The sequence below is a fragment of the Python bivittatus genome, unplaced genomic scaffold, assembly GCF_059951505.1.
Source record: "Python bivittatus isolate LINGU-HERP-01145 unplaced genomic scaffold, Pbiv_v1 ctg000840_np1212, whole genome shotgun sequence".
Taxonomy (NCBI): domain Eukaryota; kingdom Metazoa; phylum Chordata; class Lepidosauria; order Squamata; family Pythonidae; genus Python; species Python bivittatus.
The window spans coordinates 30,944,773-30,968,754 of NW_028277113.1; the positions used below are offsets into that span (position 1 = coordinate 30,944,773).

A 23,982-nucleotide genomic window follows, 5' to 3' on the forward strand; every position below is an offset into this window, starting at 1 on the left:
CTGGAGAGCACAGCCAATAAAAAGGACCAAAAACTTCACTGCCTTAAAATGGAAAGAAGAGCCTAGAAGCCCATTTGATTGTTAATAAGCAGCAGCTGTCTACAAGACCTGAAGAAACTTTAAGGACTACCACAGTTAATGAAGAGGACTTGGGTTATTTTTTATATTTTTGTGCATTGTCTTAATCTCAATTATTTGTATTCTGTAATCCGCGTAAAGATACAGACATACAGTAATTGAGGTGGCCTAAAAATCTATCTATGTGGTCACTAAGAGTCAACAATAACTTGACGGCACAAAATTGATCAAACGAAATCCATCAGGAGTCCTTCTGCATTCTCATGTTGGGATTCTGACCTCTATGAGTTCATTTTAAATACATATTTCTTTTTTAAAAAGGGAACAAGAGAAACAAGGTAATTCCTGTATAAAAATAAGAAAGCAACATATTTGCAACAGTTCTATGGTGATTTTGGCCTGTTCAACAGAGGGTCAAGCAAAATTTTGGGCTGTTTTTTAATTAATTTTTTTTGGGTGCAGTGTGATTAATTCCTAGGAAATTGCTAAACTGTGACTCATATCATAAAATCCAATTAGTGGTTGGTTGACAGTTTGCCTCCCAACTCAAGCATCCAAGTTTCTTTTAATACCACATCAGCCAGTATATAAGTTATTGCTGGCAAAAGGCTTGGGTTTATTTTGTAAAAGAATGCTCTGTGCAGGCAGAAATTTATTTTGGATGTGGCTAAAGCTAAGGCATTTTGTTTCAGCAAAGTATTTTTTGGGTTTTTGTCACTTTGGCTTCCTTTGATGGGTTGAATGCATATTGAGTGTTGGGGGGAATGTGGACTTGGTAAAACTTCCTTGTTGTTACAGCTTAATAAATTGTGCATTTTCTGCAATCATTTATTGTTATAACTTGATTTTATTATATTGCCACAGAAGTCTGGTTTTGTCAGGGATACTGTTATGCCTCTCTATTTCTTTTGGTTGGAATTGTGTAATTTCTTGTGATTATATGCATTCCCTCCCTCTCTCTCTTACACACACACACATTCTCTCTGCCTTTTTCTACTTTGGGTAAACAAAATGCACAATAAAAGAATCTTGAGTGATGTTCAGAGATGCTAGCATACACATCTCCCCATAGAAAAATTGGCATACAGGTAGTCCTCATTTAGGAACTGCCTTGGACAGCAACCATTTGCAGTTATGACAGTGATGAAGAAGTAACTTTACAAGCAAACCTCACATGTACAACCTTTGCAGGTCTGTAAAGCAAAGGAAAGCAGAAGTAAGATCATAAGCACAGTTGTGGTTTCATTTAGTGACTGCTATGTTTAATGACTGAGTTACTGGTCCCAATTGTGGTCGCTACACAAGGAGTACCTATATTATCTTTCTGGATTGAACAATTTGTGGAAATCTGAAGCTTACCCACAATTATCTCTGGAGAGATTTTAGCCTTCTTTCTTGAATAGTGACTATAGTGCAGGTATATATTACTAAGAGGTTGAGCAGTACAATTTGAAATATATTCCTAATGCATTGACTTCAATCTTCTGTGTTATATTATTGAGTAAGATATATCAAATAAAAGTGGATATACAGAGTAATAAAAGAGTATGATTAACAAATCAGGAAGAATTTCAACTCATATGAGATTGCTGAAGAAGGAGTCAAAATTTGTAAGGGCCCTCCTCCTTCCCATGGCCCTCCTCCCATTCCTAATCCAGTTAAAGCTGATATGGAAGTGCTTAAGAGTGAAATCTGAAATAGTCTGAAGTAGAAATAGTTGTACGTACACTTCTGTATTGTGATGGAGGACTTGGATGAGGAAGTTCAAGGTCATGGGAGAAGCAGCTCCTCAGCCCACAGGCTGAGTGTGTGAAAGCAAAGAGGATGAGACTGGCACCACCCTAAGGAATTTGTAGTGTTTGGTTGCAGACTTTGGGAGTTAGAGTTAGTCCAGCAAGATTCTATCTAGCAGGTGCAAGCTAATAAAGGACAGAGCAATTCCAGAACTGTCTTGTGGAGTTTCTTGGGCTAAACCTGACATCAGTCTCGCCAGACTCACTACTCCCATCTGGAGGGAGGAATTTTGAAGTATGCCAGTGGAACCACAGGGAGCCTGCAGCCTTCCACTTCCAGTTTGCATTTTATAGGGGGGAGGGGGGCTGATTCTACTAATGCTGTAGCTGTTTTGCGGGACCAATCGAATGGATTGGGGGAGGTGCCAGGAGACACAGACAGAGCATCATCACCTGCCCTTTCATCTCTACCGCCACTGCCCAGCTCTCATGAGAACTGAGGGGGAGGATGAAGGTGGAGGGAGGGGTGATGTGATGGAGGACTTGGATGAGGAGGTTCAAGGTCATGGGGAGAAGCATCTCCTCAGCCCACAGACTGAGCATGTGAAAGCAAAGAAGATGAGACTGGCACACCCTAAGGAATTCGTAGTGTTCAGTTGCAGACTTTGGGAGTTAGAGTTAGTCTGGCGAGATTCTGTCTAGCAGGTGCAAGCTAATAAAGAACAGAGCAATTCCAGAACCGTCTCATGGAGTTTCTTGGGCTGAACCTGACATGTATATAGCAAAGATGGAAATAACTACAGATTACCAGGTTTTATAGAATAATTGGAAGGTTATAGGGATTGTGGGAAAATAAATGGCAAAAGACCCATTTCAACAGTACAGATGGTCCTCGCTTAATGACCATTCGTTCAGCACCCATTTGAACTCACAATGGTGCTGAATGAGGGGGACTTATGATAGGCCCTGTTACGATGGTCATAGTGTCCCCATGGTTACATGATCGCGATTCGGGCGCTTGGTGCCCAGCTCACAATTACCATGGTTGCAGCATCTTGCAGTCACGTGATCACCATTTGCGACCTTCACTGATGGCTTTCGATAAGCAAAGACTATGGGGAAGCCAGCAGGAGGTTGCAAATGACAACCACATGATGTTGTGCTTAACAATGGTGTGGGATTCACTTAACAACAGCAACTGGAAGTGCCGGAACTGCTGTTGCTAAGTGGGGGGCCATGTGATGTCACATTTTACAACTGCATTGCTTAGCGATACAAATTCTTGTCCCAGTTACTATTGTTAAGTGAGGACTACCTGTATAGGCAAATAAGACATTATTTTACAAATATTCATTCCATCTTCAATTATTTTTTAATCCTTCCCATTTTTTTTTCAGCAAGGCAACTTTAGAGAATTGCATTTTCTTTTTTGAATGGCAAAACTTAAAGCTAAGAATATTCTGAAATGTTACATTTGGTGTTCTTTGTAAATGGCTTGCTGTTTTACTGACTTTGAAAATACAAACATAAGTAACTTACAGTGAATAATGTCCCAATTAATCCATCTTGCTTTAGACCAGTGATGACGAACCTTTTGGGCTCAGTGGGTCAAAAGTTCAGAAAATGCCTAACTTGACTCTGCTGGCGTGTCACACCCCCCCCAAAACAAAAGAGAAACAATTCTTTACATATTCATTTATTTTTAAAAAATACAGTCCAATCATATGTGGTGCTATGTATTATATAAACATCAAATAATTGCAAAAATGAAATATGACTAAAACAAACTCAGTTTCTTTGGTAACTTCAACTGGGAGAATAGTTGTTGGGTGTTGGTAAACATTGGAGTGTCACCCAAAACGTTGTGGCATGTCACCTTTGACACGTATGTCATAGGTTCGCCATCACTGCTTTAGACTGTGCTTTAATACACACATAATTTTAAATCCATGTTATCTCCATGAGGCAATAACATAAGTATTCTTCCAGTGATGGGTTCAAGATCAATTCACAAGCCAGGCATGTGACTTTATTCAGATATATATATTGTCAAATAAATAATCTTTTAACTGGAATAATGCAATATTGACACAGACAGCAAAACATACTAATTGTCTATAGATCCACATCCATATTGGCTCCCAATCATGGTAAAGTCACATGCCTGGCTTGTATTCAAGATCTTCAACATTTCTTTTCAGAACTCTTAAAATCTGTCCATAACTTCATTTCCTTTGGAAATTAAGGTTTCTTATTTGGAATAATGCCACATTTTGAGAACAGTAATACAATGTCACATTTTACTCATCTTGGTCTATTGATGGACTTAATGTGTAGTATCATTTTGGTTGCTTTGCTAATATAAGGGATGTCTTTCTGAAGAGCACCATATAAATACTTTAAAACTTGCAAGTATCATAGAATGCTACATTAATAACAATGCTGTCAGAGCACAAGAAGAATCAGTGCAATATTTTTTTCCAAAAAAATATGTGGCAAAGAAGAAAAGTATTTCAGGTATTGTGACTCAAAGGGCACAGAGATTCCAAAATATTACTTTTGGTGAGTTTTAATTATTAGCTTAGCATATTGCATTATGTTCAGTTTGCAACAAAGTAAATTAAAACTTAGGTAACTCTGCATTAATCCATTTCATAAATCTGAGTAGATTTCTTTAAGTTTTTTAATATATGGAATAGGTTTGTTGGTTTAATTTAAATAACTTCATCCTCAAGGAGCTTTGGAATTCCTTCAGAATATTTTCATGATATTTTTGTGTGTTTTTTGAGATAAATGTATTATTGTGAGATGGAACAGAATTTTTGTTATTTTTTGCTATTTTTTGTTCATAAATTACACCTCTCCTTCATTCTGAAGTTTCCTTGGCTGCCCCCATTTCAAAATCTAAAAAGCTCACTAGGAGGAATTCCCTCATGAAGTCTTCTCTTGGGGTTGTAATTGAAATGTGGCAACCAAGAAAGCTGTTTACTACTGGAGTGATGATTATACAGTAAAATGCAGAGCATTCATGCACTTTACTTGGCCAAATGAAGAAATCCTGCATCCCACCATATGTTGCTTCTGCAGGCACGTATACACTAGAAACAAGCAACAGATTTTTCTGGATGCATGTTCAGCCCAGATGGATGGGATCCATATTAGAACCAAGCTCACCATCCATCATGCAAGAATTGAATCCAGGTTTGCTGTTGAGGCTTCTTTTTTACCATAATTTAGAGGAAAACAGCTTTTTAAATTACTGCTATACCAATGTATCAAGATACTGCTCTAGAGATTTACAAAGAAACACCTATAATTTGCACAACTCTGCCCTGTGCTACACCCTTGAACAATTGAGTAGTGTTATTTAGTGCTGTTAGAAATTCACTGTTTTTAGTTTATGAATAAATCCCATTGATTCCTATACCAGCCTGTTCAGTTTGCCTTGTTCTTCTTTTTCTTTTTTTTTAGTGTGAAATTGGAAAATGGAAGCTTAGTTCCAGTAACTTATGTTTATTTTGATATTTGGATTGATACAAGCAAAGTAATATAAACACCAAAGGTAGTGATTATGACTCAATTTCTTGTAGGTTTCTGCTGGTAAATTTGCCACTTTGCTACTAAAAATATTATTTAACAGTTTGTTCCAGACATCCAAACTGAACTATGTCTTGGCCAAGTACCTCTTGAAGAAGAAACATATAATATCCTTGCCTCAGGGTAAAGTTATGATTTTGGACCTAGTGCAGGGAAAAGAGACGTCGTAGTACTGGACTGTTTGATGGTGTCCTTGGTACATCTATAATTTGTCAGAAAGGTTTAGAGGAGGAATTTAAGAAGCACATTTGTATGGCCAAAGATCTCAAACAAACTCTCCAAAGGTGATGGTAAAGTGGTGGGTGCGTTTGTTGCATCTCACTACAGCTTCTGGATGATGTCTATGCTCATAATTTGGGATAAAACTCTATGTGGATGCTCATCTCAAAATCAAACTAAGTCGTTTCTAGAGAAAATTAGTATTTTTAAGCTTTGCTTTGATCTTAATGATTGATGTGTGGCATTCACATTGATCAAATTAAGAGCCTCATTTCTGGTTCCAGAAATGCCCCTGCTGTCAGTCCTAATAACAAGGCACAAGGCAAAAGAAATGTTCTTCTGATGATACCCTTTTCCCCAATATACTGTGATAGTTTTATAAACGAAATAGAACATTTAATTATGTAAACTGTTCCTAAAATGGCACTCATAAGGGAACAAATAATGATTTCTTAAGGTATTAGCAGTCTGAAAGTCCAGAAATGTATTTTGCCAGCAAGGATCCTTGCATCAGAACATAGGAACATAGGAACACAGATGGAATATGCAGTTGTGAAATGAATCCAGTTTCCTCAGTCTGATGAAAATGTACAGAAGGTTGCTCAGAATGATGGACTATAATTTTAAAATCCCACAGTTTTCCTGGTTAGTGTAATAAATGTTTTTCAAGAGAGCAGTTAATATAGTTTTATATAAGCAATCTCATAAAACAGTTTAATTCTAGAACAATAGCCAGTAAGTATCAATATCAAACTAATCAATATAAAATGCTTACATAAAAAAGCAAATTGCTCAATCTGTGGCTCATTCCTAAATATACTTTCTAAGAACTAAGTCCCGTTGACTTCTGTGGGACCTACTTAAAGATAAGTGATGGATGAAACACCAGGGTGATTGTTAGAACAAGGAAAAATAGCCCAATGACAAGACAGAATTAAAAAGAAGTCACTTTATAGAATAACAAATAAAAATTGTTATCCAAAAAGACACCAGCAGCTGTCTTAGCTGTATGCTAAACTGGGTGGTTGCAGTGTTTTTCTTCCACTTATGATTTGTACTTGAGGTAGTAATAAAAGAAATCTATACATCAGTAACAATATTGTCGAAGCAAATGTAATGGCATGTTACTTTAGGCTTCTGAAATAAAACTGCTGCATCAAAAGTGCCCTTTTCCACAGAGCTGTGGGATGCTGCAGTTTACATTATCTGTCCCTCACATCCTGTTAGATGGAAAATGGATGTTGTTTCAAAGGTGCAGTTGTGCTCATATCGCATAAAGGCTGAGGATTTAGGATTACCTCTTTTAAGAGGATTTTCTAGTTGCTTCTTTAAAAGGTGGCTGAGTATTAGTAGGATTAGGCAAATAGCCTGCTGTCTAGGGTGATCAGTGAGTATGCTAACGTTTACTTTCTGCAGCTCTCTCATTGCATCAGATATTAGAAAAAGAAAGGAAAACCTTTGCTTGGAAGCATAATTATATGTAAAATTACATTTATAGCTACTTCATGCAGATATTGTAAAGAATACAGGTAGTCCTTGCTTAATGATGGTAATTGGGACCAGAATTTCTGTCGCTAAGTGATGTGGTCATAAAGCATGATGTCACATGAACGCATCACTTAGCAATCGAAATCCTAGCACTCCCTGTTGCCATCATTAACTGAATCCCACTGGTCCTTAGGCAAGAACCTACCCCAATCCAAGCCATTCCTGGCTTGGTCCCTCCCAGTCCCAAGCCTTGGTATGGAAAGGGACTGCCTCCTCTTGAACTCCCCCCACCTGCCTGTCTCCCCCCATCTCTGCCCTTTTAGCCACTCTGCACAGTGGCATTCCGCAGTGGTGGTGCTGGCTCTGGGGCTGAAGTAGGGGGCCATGGCCTTCAGCAGTCTCAGCCAGCTGCCACTGCCCCTGGGCCTTTACTTCAGCCCCAGAACTGCTGGCGCCACCACCACTGCCAAGGACTGCTGCCTCAAGCCCTGTTCCACAGCAAGACACCCCAGTACTCCAGCACAAAGCCCCAGCCACCCCCACTGCTCTGCACTCCACCAGCCCTACTGTGCCCAGCTGACCTTCACCATCTTCCTTGCTGCTGGCCTTCCAAAATTTGCGAGAAGGCTGCACCCGCCATTCTCCAAATCACACGTGCCCTTCTCCAAATGGTGTGAGCCCTTCTCATGCTTCAGAAGGCTTCTGAGGCCTTCCAAAACTTCATGAGAAGACTGCTTCTGTCTTTCTCCAAATGGCGCATACTATTCTCCAAATCTTTAGTGCTGGTAAAGGAATTGCATTGTCTGTGACATTTGAGATAGCAAGCTAATTTAGTGAAGTACTGTTGTACTGCCTGACTGGCAAATACTGCTTTGTATGTGCTTTCTGAGTCCTAAAATCTAAACTGTAGCAGACTGTGATTTCCAAGTAATGGAGAAATATGCAAGTGCACAGCTGGCAAGTGATTATTTTACAATTTTGCAAAATAATTGAATTTTGGAAAATCTGTAACATGCAGTAACATCTGTTTCATGGAGTGATGATCATCTTCATTTAGAATTAAATAACTTGAACATTTTCTTTCGTAGACCAGTAATTTTGTCTGTATTGTAAGAGCATAATTAGCTCCTTGGAGTTTGCTCCATATATGTGAACTTTCAGGCTATCCAAACTGGGATTCCTAATATCAACACATTGAATGGAGCTACATAGGCAAGCCATTGTTATCTGAGGGTGGAAGAAAACTATTGATTAACATCAGAAGACTCTCATCTGGTTTTTATCTGTGATTACTTCCTAAACTGTCTTCAGTAGCATGTTATTTTGCATTGCAAAATATGATCCTTAGTTAACCACATATTATCTACATCAAGGAAAGCAGTTTGAAGCCTAGTTTTGAATAATTGCTCATCGTCTTTACAATTGCCCATAATCTTTACAGTTCACATATTATCTAGGCCTGATGTATCTGGACTGCCTGCCTATCCCTAGTTGACATAATATCCTGCCTTTGAGTATGATCAGAAGTTGTAACTAGCAGAGAATACTTCAGTCTTTCCCTTGGCAATGCATAGTACATATTGGACTTACAGTTCTCTCTTCTCTTCAGCTGCAGTTCTCTTCCGTTCAGCTATAACAGACTGCTAAATTTCAGGCTACTTGAAAGTACTAATATTCAAGTTTAAATATTTGCATCTTCCGGATCCGGTATATTAAGTGTACAGATGTTTCAATGTGTTTGTGTAGAAGATGGGATTATAAAGAATCATCTATAGGAAATGTGACATGGTATTGGCAGCCCAAGAACTATATGTAGGCCAGCAAAGTAGAGAGAATGAATTTGAATAATGATCAGTAATAAACCGTACAGATGTTATGTTGTTACAGTAACTTGACAGATAAGAAGAATGCTACCCAATCCTTTAACATTTGAACTTGTCTATTGTTTCTAATAGCAGTAAGAAAGGAAAACTGAGGTCATTTTTGTTTGGTTAATGGACTATATTTAGGACATAAGGAAATGGTGGAATACATTTTCGGGGATTGCACACAGGAGACAACTCTGGACTGCAGTGGCCCATGATGAATGAAATAGGTAGCCCAGGAGCGGAGTGGAATAAATAAAGTCAAAGTACTTCCAGTCCCAATTGTCATTGTAAGTCAAGGACTGCCTGTATTTGATTCAGTGTAATGGAATCTAAAAAACAACACTTACTGACTGGGCCTAAGGGTTTGGTCACATGTTCACAGTGAGGTTTCTCTATCTGAAATTATTCATTTTTTAAAAAAACAAAGGCTACTGTAGAAAATAATAGGAAATAATCTGTCCTGAGTCTTGAGATCAAAACAAATTTGTGTGGATTCAGACTGGAATAAAGAAATGTGTCAATAGGTCTACTTGTGAATGCAAAGCACCACAGTGATATTAGTTGGCTCCTTGACTAAATTAAGTTGGCTACCTAAACATAGAACATTCTGAAGAATTTTTAGATGAGGATGCTTCAGGAATGGGCCAAGTTACCCAAAAAGAATTTAGACTGACCATTGTAAAGATAATATTGTATGACTGTTATGTCTTAGCCGTTAGGGTTATATTTGCATTGATCCAGAATTTCCATGGTGTCAACTCCTTTTAACCTGGAGGGAATATACCGATTATTTCTACCCTGGTTTCTACCACAAGATGATCTCTGTCTTGCTTCTGTTTGAGAATTTGCCTTTCATAGCAGTCTTAAAGTCTCTTGCTTTTGTAATTTTGTGTTGGACAAAATAGCATGGCTTATCCTCTTTAACTGTGCTGCCTTAGATTTTCAGGAGAGGCATTGTACCATCTCTTTGCCTTCACAGAACTGAAATCTGGAAATAGAAGATAGGAACATATAGAAATGGCTTATCAGTCAGACGTTGTTGATGAACTGGGTGGAAAATGGCAAATATTGTTTTTAAAGTCCCTCAAATACTTTACTGTGTGCCAAAAATTAAAACAAGATTAGCATATCACCAGATATAATCAAATAATAATGTTAAGGAATTCTTTGGCACTCATTTGACACACAGCGAAATGAAGGGAGCTAAGGGAAGTTTTGGTATGTGAATGGAAGTATGGTTGTCTAATTTTGGATATACTTCAGATTTTTATACTTGGTTTAGTCATAATAGTATCCAGCTAACATATTTTGGGCTGCAAATATCTAGTCAGTTAATAGATAGCAGAAAGAGATACAGAATATTCTAATTCTTTTCTGACAAGTAGTGGGCATATGGATTTCTTCAGCCCAGATATGATAGCCCTGAAATATAAATGTTTTCTTACTAGTTTTGGATTATTGTAGCATGTAGACAGTGTGAGAGGTCTACGAACAGTTATGAGATAAACAGAAACTGAGTGGTTTAGAGGTAGGAAAAAGCACTGAAAAGGAATATGTATACAGAAAGTATCTTGCTGGCTTAGCATATATGTTGATAATTTTCCTTGCCAATGCACCTCACAGTCCAATGTAATGAATTACATAGAATGTGATATTTTGTAATTAGTATAATGATTTCTTCACATGAAAGATTAATTTGAAAATAGGAAATTTGACTTGACACAATGTTTTTAAAATTTGCCTTTTTTTTCTGGGTGAACATAGATCACCTGGACTTTAAATTAATCCACTGTGAGTAGTTTAAATGTAGGACCAAAATAAGAATGGGCATAATAGATATGCAATTGAATTCATAAGGAATTATTGGAACAGGTATTGCAGGCTTGATAGAAATAATGATAGTATAATTCTTCCTACTGGGAAAAAACCCTAATTCAGGGAACCTATTGAATACCTGCTTCTCAAATTGATCTGACATTCTTGCTTCTTCCAAAATAATTTTGTCAGAATCCAATCCAATCCAATCTTTATATATCTCTGGCTCCTTCAGTAGATGTCTAAGCCTATTCCTGAGCAAGTACAAATTCTCACCTTGCTCAGAAAGCAGGAGGAGCAACCTGCAGAGGGAGGGCAGGAAACTCCATGATTTTTGGACCAATAAAAAAATCTAAAATTTGTTGGCATCTGCTTATTGGTCTGCATAAAACAAAACAAATTCAACTCAGGGTGATAAGTCTTACAGACAGCATTTGCTTTTTAATCTGCTGCATAAATGGCTGGGTTGTACATAGAAACATTCATGTGGAAGTTCCTCTATCTTTGAGGTGACAGGGATATATTTGGAGGGTGAGGAATATCACCAGTCCTTTGCTTTCACCGTTTCATTTCCTGACCTTGGCATTATTTTAACAATTGCTGAAAGGCCATTTAAAAAATATTTGGTGAATCAGAGATAATATCTCATGAAAAAAACCTATATGCCTTTGTCAGTTAAAGCAGAGAGAGGCAAATGGAAAATAAGCATGCAATATGGCAGATTTCAAGCCTGGCTTTTGTAGCATTATAACACGGTTTTTGCGGCTAAGGGTGAAGTCGAAGTAGAACCTTGGTCTCCCTGCTCCTAATCTGGCACTTTAGCCACTGAACCACAGTGATGAAATCTGCAGTACCTTATGTCTGTCTCTTATTGGGCGGGGAGGGGGGGCTAACTGCATGGAATATAGATGCGCCCTTGTAGTTTCTTTCAGTTTTAACAAATAATTTAGCTAGACTACTTGGAAGGCCTCTTGGTGTACTCATGTGTTAAAACACAAGGAAATAACTTAAGTATTTCTTATTTAGTTTATGCAGAGATTACATAGTAAATATAAGATTTGTAACAAACAGAAATGAGAATGTTCAAGAATATATTCCAGATGCAGATGTAAGAGCTGGATGGCCAATGCACTCTTCACTCAATGACTGGTAGCCTTGGCTTGAAAATGCAAAGAAGCTAAAATTTGGGCAACACTAGAAAGTTGAAGAAAAAGCTAAAGTCCATGATAGGCAGACATGTGTTAAGAAAGTAGATCATAAAATCCCTCTACCAATCCGGTAGGACATGGACTTTATTTCCTTGAAGTCTCTGTTGCTTCAAAGATCCTTGGTTCCCTGGCACTTATTGGCTCCAATCCCTCTTTGCTCTTTGATCTCTGGTCCTGTAGAGTGAATTTGTCTTAGGGAAGCCTTCCAACTTCAGGTCATCATGATTTGCAGAGCAAATGCTGCATCTTCTTGATATTTGACACATAGTTTAAAGCAAAGATTTGTGAGTCTTGCTGTTCACTCAAAATCTCTGTGTATGAATGGCCGATTGCTCCATCCTCCTTCTACCTTGTTATTCCAGGAACTGGGATGGAAAAGATCATATCACTTAATTTATCCTCGGAGATGAAAATTTTTCCATCAGTTTCTTGGGAGATTACAAGCAGTATAGCTCCTTTTATTTGCTTTGTGTGCTGTTGCCGTAAAATTTAAAATTCTCCATAATTATCAATGTCAGAGGATTGTATAAAGGTTGTATTAGAACAAAAACAATAAGAAGATGAAATGTCTTCTTTTTTTCAAGGAATGAAGGGATGAGGAAAAAGATATTTTTTTCCCTTCAGAAAATATTGTTTGAATAATTTCAGTTCAGGCTCAGTAAATGCAGTAAGAGACTTATTCCTGGGTAAATGTGTATAGACACAATAATGTGAATAAAATATTATTTATTTATTTAAATTTATTACCACCCAACTATTTTATTCTTTCAAGAGATTGTGTCTTAAATTGCATTCCATAGGTAATAGGCAGTACAGAATTACTTCAGTAAATATTTGGTGATTCAAAATATTGATAACTCTGTGTGTGTTATTGAACCAAGAAATGAAAATTCAATCTCAGGTTGAAGGCATCACTGAAGTTGGTGAGACTGCCAGTTATTCCGTGCGGTTGGCTGGGGAAGGAAAGGTTCAATGAAGCATTTTTATATACTTCTTGTCAGAAGCCTCGCAATCAATTAACCTATCTTACTAGCTTGCTTGCTTCGTTTCTACCATTACAAGAGAAGGGGAGGGGGGAGAGATGGAAGGTAAACCATCAGCCACAGATGGACTGTTATCTGTTTCCCAGGAAGGCCCAAGGTCATACCACCGTGAGACCAGGAGAAACCCAGGTGCATGCGCAAGAACGGTTATGGGACATCAAGGGGGGAGGTGGAAGGAAAAGGGAGTAAAACTGGGATTGGCACGCATGGGCTCTTTAGTCTCAGCAATGTTTAGAACTGTATACTAGTCTCTCAATAAATGAATTCTTTGAACCTTAAATGGTTTCAGTGGGAGTTGCTTTCATTGGGATCTGAGTCTTGCAGCTTCTTACACTTCTGAGAAAACTGAAAGAACTGGTAATCTTCTAGCAAGCAATCTGCTATAAGTAGCAGCAGTTTTCTGACCCACAAGAAGAATGTTGGGACTATAAAGGCCATATTGTAGAAAGAAATTAATTGCATATGACTTGTTCACTTGGAATGCTGAAATAGCAGAAGGACCTTCCTTACATACATACATATACAACTTGCTTGGCTGTGTAGCATGTAGTGCACAATTGAGTCTTAAAGTATGACATTGGTATACTTAATACATTTATTTCTGACAAAGTTTATATTGAAAACTAAATCTATTACCAAATGAAAACTGAAACTTCCTAGCATTAAGATAATATAGCAAGTGGTTGCTAAGCAAATTCTGAACACTTCTTTATTTGCCCCATGAAATTGAGGCATGAATGTGTGAGAATGATTTCCAAAGATTTATGGGTCCAGGGATATAAGCAGCATAGTTTGTGATTATATAGTACTTAGACCAGTTTCTGTCTCTGTCCAAGGGGCTAAAGGCCATAGAACCACACTTGCTTACACTTAGGGCAAATAATTGTTCCATAATACTTGGTTTTACTTGAATAAATGGAAAATACAGTACATGTTTCTGGACTGCCACGTGCTGTGATTGCCATTTGTAGGGCCAGAAAATATATAGTTACTTACTGTTGTGGAAATACATCAGCATGTTTTACATCTTGTGTTCTGGCAGATCCTTTCCTTCATGATAATAGATTCCTGTCCCATTGCCTTTACAACTATTCTGGCCTAAATTTAAAGTTGTATGTTGGCTTCATCTTGTACTTTTTTGGTAGCATATGTGCATAAATGCTAAGTATTGTGATTTGTCATTCTGTTGACTGTACAATTACATCTTTAATCCATGAGAATCTCACATCCCCTGGGGACAGGATATGCTACTTCCATTTATGGAATGGGAGGCTTCTTGTGCTTCTGAAGAGCAAACTGTCTTCAGGGAATTGATTCTTGGATAATTGTAGTCAAACCAAATTAAATCAATCCACAGAATAGCTAAAGCTGTGGCAGTACCAGAATTTTCCAAAGCGCCCATGAAATACTTTATATTATCAATGGATGCTTCTTTGCCGATTTATTTATATCTGCAGAAGCAAGCACAAAGAATACATAATTTTTTTTTAAACTGAAAATATAATGCAAGTTTTGTTTATTCCTCCATGCACTACCTCATTGTGAGATTTTAATGTAACATTTAATTGAATATGAGTATCATTTTATCTATGAAATAGTATTATTCATATTGCAATTAAGTAAATATATTTAGATGAGTGCTATGCCTGACTTCAGAAATCATATTTAATGCATATAATCCATATGCATTAAATATGATTTCTTAATATGATTTTACAAATCTATGGCAGGTGTAGCAAATACTTATAGTTAAGCACTGACTACAGATTAAATGTTTGTCAAATCCTTCTTTATTAATACAACATTGTTCTATTTTAACACACAAGAGGCATTTACAACAAAACCTTTGTGAAGTTGCTTCATCCCCTACTAGACTCTGTTAGCAGTTGCCAGTTTATGTGTGCAACTATGGCCTTTGCAGTATGCTCTGAACTGTGAAGAGCCCAAATAAGCACATTTATTCTTGTATTCTTCTTCATTCTGGATTTGCTCTTTGAAGGAACTTGGGGTTTTAGATGGGAAAAAAGCTTTTGGATTTTTAAAATGTATTTTACACTTTTGCATACTATAGCCTGCCAATACCACCCTGTTATTTGGTTTGGTTCTGGTTTGATTCCAATATAATCAGCATTCAGTGATTTACATTTGGTATTCATGGGAAGATGCAGAAAATATTTCATGGGGGGATACTTATTTGAAATCCCCATCAACCTATTCCATCTGCAAATCCTGTTCACTTTTCCATGGCTACAGCTTCTGCCTGCCTCTCCATATGGATCACCCACATCCTTTAATTTCTTCATGGCTTTTCTTAAAGTCTTTGAGGAAGGTCAGAGTATATTTACCTAGCAACATTATTATCTATTTCATGCTTTGGTGTGCAGTCACATACAGTGGAACCTCGGTTTACAAACTTAATTCGTTCCGTGACTCTGGTCACACCCCGAATTGGTCGCACCCCGAAGGAAATTTCCCCATAAGGTTCAATGTAATTACCGTTAATCCGTTCTGGTGTGGAGGACAGGGAGGCGGCTATTGCTTGGAGGGAGAGTCCCCCTCCCTACGACCACGTGTCAAGGGCGGAAAATGGCTGTGGACTATGTGTCAGGGGCGGAAAAATGGCCGCCGCCGCCGTGTTAGGGGTGGAAAATGGCCACAGACCATGTGTCAGGGGTGGAAAAATGGCCGCGGACCGTGTCACGGGAGGGAAAATGGCTGCGTATCCTGTTCGTACCCCGAGGCGGAGTTCACAAACCGAGGTAAATTTTTGTGGCTGGAGCTGGTCGTAACCCGAAAAGTTCGTTAACAGAGGCGTTCGTAACCCGAGGTACCACTGTATTTCTTTCCTCAAAAACTGTGGTCACTGCTTGTCCTTCTGCCTGTGATGCTCAAGTAATTGGTATAGCCAGTCTGGTATAGTCAAGCAGGGTGATCCATTGACTGATTGATTGATATAGCTGCCCTACACAGCACATGACTCCAGGCAGCAGTATAAATCATCCCTTGCTCATCCTTGAACTTCTGGAAGGAAAGAAGAGCAGCTGCATCTCATAACTCAGCCTCTGTGCAATGGGCACAACTTCATTTATACTGAAAACTATTGTTTTTTCCCCTTCTCCAAAGCTCAGGGAACTATACTGAGAGTTTGGAAGGTTTGTTTCTCTGTAACCCACCTCTCTATGTATTGTACAGCTCATTTCTTTCATATGTATGTATGTATGTTTGTTTGTTAGGATTCTGATTGGTGGATGTAAATGAGGACCATAGCTTTTTGATGAGGAAGGTTAATAAATTTTAGTTCTTGATAACTGCACCAAAGTACAGTGGTACCTTGGGTTACGAACGCCTCTGTTAACGAACTTTTCGGGTTACGACCAGCTCCGGCCGCAAAAATTTACCTCGGTTTGCGAACTCCGCCTCGGGGTATGAACAGGATACGCGGTCATTTTCCCTCCCGTGACATGGTCCGCGGCCATTTTTCTGCCCGACACGTGGTCTGCAGCCATTATCCGCCCCTGACACATCGTAGGGAGGGGGACTCTCCCTCCAAGCAAAAATTCTCTCCCTGGCCAGTGGGAGAAGTTGGTGGAGAGAGGGTGAGTGCTTGGTTGGGAATTGGGGGTGTTGAGCCCCTGTTGGCGCTGAGAGCAGCCAGCTGAAGTGCCACAGGGGTGCGCTCCCCCACTCCTTTTTTGTCTCCTCTCCCTTGGGTGGTGACTGGTATGGCGGGCCCCTTAAGTGAGAGGCCTGGGGGGGGAGGACCTCGGGCGGTTTAGGGCGGGCATTCAAGTGGTGATGGGCATGGGGTGGTATGGCGGGTGGTATGGCCGTTTCAGGCGAAGATGCCCCTGATGCGTTATACCGGTGGCGTGTTCTGGCCCTCAGAGCTCAAGCCCAGACCCTGGTCAGCAGGCCTACAGAGGCCTAGGCTTTTGACTGCTGCTACTGAATGCCAGGTCAGTCAATAATAAGGCCCCCCTTATTCACGAACTTATTGGGGAGGAGCAGGCTGACCTGGCATGCATCACTGAGACCTGGCTGGCACCAGAGGGGGGAGTAGCCCTCTCGGAATTATGTCCAGCCAGGTTTAGGGTGTGGCACCAGCCGAGACCCCAGGGCAGGGGAGGGGGAGTGGCAGTAGTCATCAGGGAATCCCTATTGACCTTCAGGGGCCCTGCTCCGCAAGTTGCTGGATGTGAGACCCTGTTCCTGAGGTTGGGCACACGGAATCAGTTGGGAGTCCTGCTAGTGTACCAGCCTCCCTGCTGCATAGCAGCCTCCCTGCCTAAGCTGCTGGAGGCCATCTCGGGGTTGGCAGTGGAGTTCCCCAGACTTATGGTCTTGGGGGACTTTAATCTGCTGTCCCTGGGGTTGGCCTCGGAGGCGGCTTGGGAGTTCATGGCTACCATGGCAGCCATGGGCCTATCCCAGGTCATTGATGGCCTGACCCAGGACAGTGGTCACACCCCAGATATGGTTTTCTTGTCAGAGCAGTGCCAGCGTGATCTGGTGGGGGATTTTATATTATCCCCCCTGTCATGGTCAGATCACTCCCTGGTGGCGGTGGGATTCTCCTATGCTGCCCCCCTCCGCAGGGAGGTGGGACCTATTAGAACGGTCCACCCCTGGTGACTGATGGACCCGTATGGGTTCCAAAGGGAGCTGGGGGTTGTTCCTGAGGCCTTGCTGCATGGTCCAGCGGAGGCTCTGGCCGCAGCCTGGAAGAAGGAGGCGGCTGGGGCCTTGGACAGGATTGCGCCTGTGCGTCCTCTCTTGGCCCATCACCCCCGGCGCTCCCCGTGGTTCACGGAGGAGCTGAGGGAGTTGAAAAGGGCTAAGAGACATCTAGAGCGCTGCTGGTGGAAAACTGGGGATGAATCAGACCAAACACGGGTTAGAGCTGCTATTAAGGCCTACCTAGTGGTGGTAAGGGCGGCGAAACGTCAGCATTTCTCCGCTCTTATTGCATCCTCAGAGTGTTGCCCTGCAGCCCTGTTTAGGGTCACCGGGGCCCTCCTGGGAAAAGGGGGGGCGGAGGACTATGTGCAGAGGAATTTGCTGAATACCTGATGGATAAAATCACTCAGATCCGTTCTCAGTTGGAAGCCAAGCATGGAGTAGGTCCAGTGGAGTTGCCCGGGGAGCATTCTTGCCCAGTTATCTGGGAACGGTTTGATCCTATTGCCCCTGAGGAAGTGGATAGCGTCCTCGGGGCTGTCAGTGCGACCACCTGTGGTTTAGATCCTTGTCCCTCCTGGTTAATTAAAGCTACCAAGGAGGTGACTTTAGGGTGGATTCTGGCGGTGGTTAATTCATCCTTGCAGGAGGGGGTGGTTCCGAAGCCTTTTAAAGAGCCTTTGGTCCGCCCACTCCTCAAGAAACCATTGCTAGACCCCACCCTCCTGGACAATTTTCGTCCAGGCTCCCACCTTCCCTTTTTAGGAAAGGTGGTAGAAAAGGTGGCTACGCGGCAGCTTCTGAGGATACTGGAGGAAACGGATTATCTGGACCCCTATCAGTCAGGATTCAGGCCCGGTTATGGGACAGAAACAGCATTGGTCGCACTTTTAGATGATCTCTGGCGAGAGCAGGATGGGGGGTGTGCATCCATCCTTGCTCTTCTTGACCTCTCGGCGGCTTTCGATACCATCGACCATGGTATCCTTTTGGGTCGGCTGCAGGAGTTGGAGCTGGGTGGCACAATGTTGCACTGGTTCGGCTCCTTTCTCCAAGGCCGAACCCAATCAGTGTTGATAGGGAGCGAGAGGTCTAGCCCCCGGCCCCTACTTTGTGGGGTGCCACAGGAGTCAGTACTTTCACCACTCCTATTTAATATCTACATGAAACCTCTGGGTGAGATCATCCGGCACCATGGGGTGAGGTATCATCAGTATGCGGATGATACCCAAATATACATCTCCATCCCAGGTGCCTTAAGTGACGCTGTGACTGCCCTCTCGCGGTGCCTGGAGGCTGTGGGGGCCTGGATGGGGGACAACAGGCTTCAGCTGAACCCTGGTAAGATGGAGTGGCTGTGGATATGGGGAGCCTCAGGATCTAGGAGCTTGTCATCTTTGGTTCTTGACGGGGTTGCACTACCCCAGATAGACCCAGTGCGTAATCTGGGGGTTCTCCTGGACTCACGACTCCTGCTCGAAGAGCAGGTGGCAGTCGTGGCTAGGAGGGCCTTTGCACGACTTCGTGTTGTGCGGCAGTTACGCCCCTTCCTGGATCAGGAGGGCCTCCGCACGGTCACTCATCCCCTGGTCACCTCCGGGTTGGACTACTGTAATGCGCTCTACATGGGGCTACCCTTGAAGAGTATCCGAAAGCTACAGCGGGTACAGAATGCAGCGGCGCAGACAGTTCTTAATGCCTCTAGGAGGGCACGTATAACACCCCTGTTGCGTGAGCTGCATTGGTTGCCAGTTTGTTTCCGGGTCCAATTCAAGGTGTTGGTCATCACCTTTAAAGCCCTTCATGGGACCAGGTTATCTGAGGAACTGCCTCGCCCCGGTCATTTCAGCCCGCCCCACTCGGTCCAGCAGAAGGGGCAGGTTGCAGACCCCACCCGTCAAGGAATTTCGATTGGTGGGGTCTAGGCAGAGAGCCTTTTCTGCTGTAGCGCCCGCCCTATGGAACAGCTTGCCACCTGAGGTGCGGTGTGCCCCCTCCCTCATGGCCTTCAGGAAAGAGATCAAATCCTGGCTCTGCCAGAAGGCCTGGGGGCCAGAGGGGGGCCCGCACCTGTGGAGATGGCTGGTGGGGTGAGGGGTTGTCCCCCCCCCAGCATCTTACAGGTTTTTTAGGGCCAAATTATAGGAGGTTTTTAAGTCATTTTTATATATGTTTTTTAACTATTTATAGATTATGTCCCTGTTTGGAGAGTCCTGTGTCTTTTCTTTTTTATTATTGGGGGCCACCCAGAGTCACCCATTAGGGGAGATGGGCGGCATACAAATTTGAAAATAAATAAATAAAAAATAAATAGCCGCCTCCCTGTCCTCCACGCCAGAACGGATTAACGGTAATTACATTGAACCTTATGGGGAAATTTCCTTTGGGTTGCAACCAATTCGGGGTGTGACCAGAGTCACAGAACGAATTAAGTTCGCAAACCGAGGTTCCACTGTATATGTTATATTAACTGTATGAATGCTATTAATACCGTATATGTATTTTTTTTTCTGTAAACAGCAGCTGTATATAAATCTGAGCAGCCACCAAACTAAGAATGTGAAGGGGTATCCCCAACTTCTGCAGGCATCAGTTGGAGCTTCTCTTGAAATGCAAATAGATGTCTGAGGAAGGAAGATATCTAGGGACTGAGACAGGGGAGAGTTAAACCTGTTTTGTATGTCCCTATAAATCTCAGGCTATTCTGATTTCATTTTTTATCTGTTAATATTAAATATAGCTTGTTCTTGATTGCAGTCCATTGGAGACAGTGATTCAAGGCTGGATTAAGGCCAACTGATGCCCTAAGCACAGCCCAACAATGGTGCCCCTTAACGGAAGCAAAACGGAAACAAATGTGATTATTGACAAAAAAAACTTTTAAACTTTAGTCTCTCAGCATACCAATGAAAACTTTTTTTTAACAATGCATATTACAGTATAGTTGAACACAGCAGATAAGGACAATTAGAAAAATATTGATTAAAATTGATTGTGGCAATAAAAGAGTTCAGGGCATGAGAGCAAGGGGAAAAAAAACCTCTGTGGTGCCCCCTTCCCTTGGTGCCCTAAGCACCTGCTTATTTTGCTGAATGGTTAATCCAGGGCTGCAGTGATTAAACCGTGTGGTGAAACTGATGCATTCCATCCTGAATCCAACTCTGAAGAAATCGTTTAAATATATTGCCTCAGTGTCTACAACTTAAGAGTCAATGATAAAGTTTAGATAGCAAAGACCCTGACATAAAACATTTTAAGAGCCTCATCAAATATCCAATATTTTCCAAGATGAACTAACCTATAGAGTTAATAATGAAATAGGAATAAAATTCAGAAAAACTTAGTTTAGCTTAGGGAATAGTTACACCTCAGTGTGTAACTCTTACATCTATGGTGATTATCTGATTAATTTTGGCTGCATAACTAGGTCTGGAACAAATTGTAGACTTTACTGCACATAGACTGTAAATACACTGTTGAACATTGCTTCATACCAACATGGCCAACTTGTCCCCAAGTTCATTTCTATGACATTCAAGGTCCCCTTCTGATCATGACTGCTCAAAACCTACACCACAATTCCCTGCCACTTTCAGTTGTAGAACACATGAAAATTACAGGGTAAACCCTGAAGCAGGCATATGTTGGTGAACAAGTGATTTAAGCATACTGTAAAACCTGGAAAACTTCCCCCATAAGAAAACTTCCCCCATAAGATAGTTGAGGCCAATGAGGCCTCATCTATTCTCTCAGTCTTCCGGATGTTAAGGACCTACCCTTGTTCTTCACAAGCTTCTGATTTCCTGAGGACAAAAAACCATGCTGTTAATTAATGGTTAAGTTTTATTTCATCTCTGCCAGCAACTTAAAACATTTGTGATGACTTTGTTACTTCCCTAGCCAAAAGACCACAGGAAAGTTTAAATCTAGAATTTCTGGTAAGGATATTCAGTTGGAAGAAGCTTGGTTTTCTATGCTACTTTGTCAGCTGTGAAAAGAGTCCTCTCTTTTCCCCAATTAATTCACAATTTTAGCTGCCTCAGGTGAAGGTACAGTTCTCCTTCTGTCTACCTAATTAAGGATCCTGTTTATTTCATTTGTCCCCTCAATTCTACTTCCCATCCCTGTTGTGTCCACCCTTAGAGATGGACTGCTCCATGGCAGTCTTTCATGTGTTCATTCATAAATTCATTCATTAACAAGATTTTAAAAATATACAGAAAAATTGTGTTGAAACTGTTCTATGATGACTTAAGTTGGAGATGCTGGGCCATTTCAAACAGAGAGGCTCCCATTTCTATGGGTAAATTGCAGCTTGATCATATCCAAGTTGACTTGGAAACAAATCAAATGGTGAATTTCCAATTCTGTTTGTGTAGGATTGCAGCCTGTAAAAATCCGTTACTCTTTTCCTTACTGCTTTGACTGAAGAGAATGACTCTTTCCTTTGACCTTTCATTTCCTATTCATAATGCTGACTAATATTTAAATGAAAAACATTGGTGCTAACTTGTAGTCATTATATCCATTTATGTAGACTGTACACTCATTCCATACATTTATGTAGTCATATTGTATTGATTTCATGTTGTAAATTTCTGTTCTTTTAAGTTACTTTTTGACACTTGGATGCATAGCAAATTAAAAAAAAAAAAAAACTGTTTCAAACTGCTTAAGAATCCAGAGGATTTCCATAGCATGGTGGTTTTCCATCTTTGTAAAGCAAAGATCAGGATGTGCATATTATTTTATTGTTTAGCATGCTGGGCTGGGCTGGGGTCCTAGTGTGTGCTTAAGAGATTTGTTCTCTGCACTGGTCTCAATCTGGATCAGAGGCCCTGCTCTTCCATTTGCCTAGAGAGAAAGCCTCTATTTGTTTTATATATGATGGGGAGAAAATCCTGGCAGCTCAAAAACTCTAGACTACAGACATAGTTTTTGATATGTGGGGATTTTGTAAGCATCATTTTATAAATATACACCTTGATTGCAGAAAAAACATAGCTATTGCCAGTCCCCAAACAGTTCAAACGTGTTGGTCCATTCTGTGTGGTCAAGAATGTTGTTGTTATTTATGGTAGGTAATTCAGACAGAATTCCTCATTTAATGAACTTGAATAATTTGCATTTACTCCAGCTCTTTCTTGTTTTAAACTGAGAAGGGTGTTTGCAAACTGTACAGGTAGTCCTTCCTTAGCAACCACAATTGAGACTTGCAACATTGCCACTAAGTGCTGTAGTCACTGAGCAGAAAATGATGTGATTGCAACGGACTTAAGACATCACTTCCCATTTGGTCATTAAGCGAATCACCATGTCATTAAGCAAGGCATCATGTGACTGTGACTTACAATTTTACTTCTGTCTTCTCCATTAACTCTGCTTGTTGGAAGCCAGTTGGGAAGCATGCAGATGGCAATTATGTGACCATGTGATGCTGCAACAGTGGTAAAGGCACACTGGTTGCAAAGCACCCGAATGACAATCATGTGACCATGGGATGCTACAGTGGTCATAAATGAAAGGATTGGTCGCAAAGTTGTTTATTTACACCATTATAACTTGAATGGTCACTAAACAAGGCAGTCAGCAAGCAAGGACTACGTGTATGTGAAATTGCTGCATGGATTCTTAGAATCTCTTCAAAGAGTGTATTTATTAATAACATTGCGAGAGTAATCAAAAAAATTTTCGTTTTAAAATTTGTTTATATATTCACCATTGTAATAGTTGTTATAAATAATGTATTTATATGCCACCTATAGCATTCAGATACATGTGAGTTTATTATACAATGTCATCTAGGGATCACCAGTCCCACTGAATATTTAATTTATGGGCTTGGTTGATTTCCAATGCATTATTTAGATAAATGACAAATTGCTTGAATATGTCTTTAATTTGGAACATACCCCTAGAAATAATGCAAATGTTATGCTGCAACTCCTGTCTGACAAAATATTTTGTTAACAAAATGGGTAACTTGCTTATACAAACTTTCCAGTCAAAGTGTATAACTAGCTTGAAGGATGATAATGTTTATTAATCCAAAGGATGCAGCTATAATACTAATCTGGCATAGAAACTTTTACAAAAACAGGAAATTCTGCAAAACATTTAGAGTGAGTAGAATTTTCTCCTTTATTTAACTCTGTTTGTTTGGCTTTCTAAATCATATATATTTATTAAATCACATATTATTACTATACGTTTTACTTAAGCTTGCTCTGCATTTGTTTATATATTCAACATTGTA

At 40.6% G+C, this 23,982-nt stretch overlaps 1 protein-coding gene across 4 annotated transcripts in view; it reads left to right on the forward strand.

Moving 5' to 3' along the window:
* The window catches only part of PIEZO2 (piezo type mechanosensitive ion channel component 2), a 234,520-nt gene that overhangs the window by 88,374 nt on the left and 122,164 nt on the right, over positions 1–23,982 (forward strand). The gene's annotated exons all lie outside the window — the stretch shown is intronic.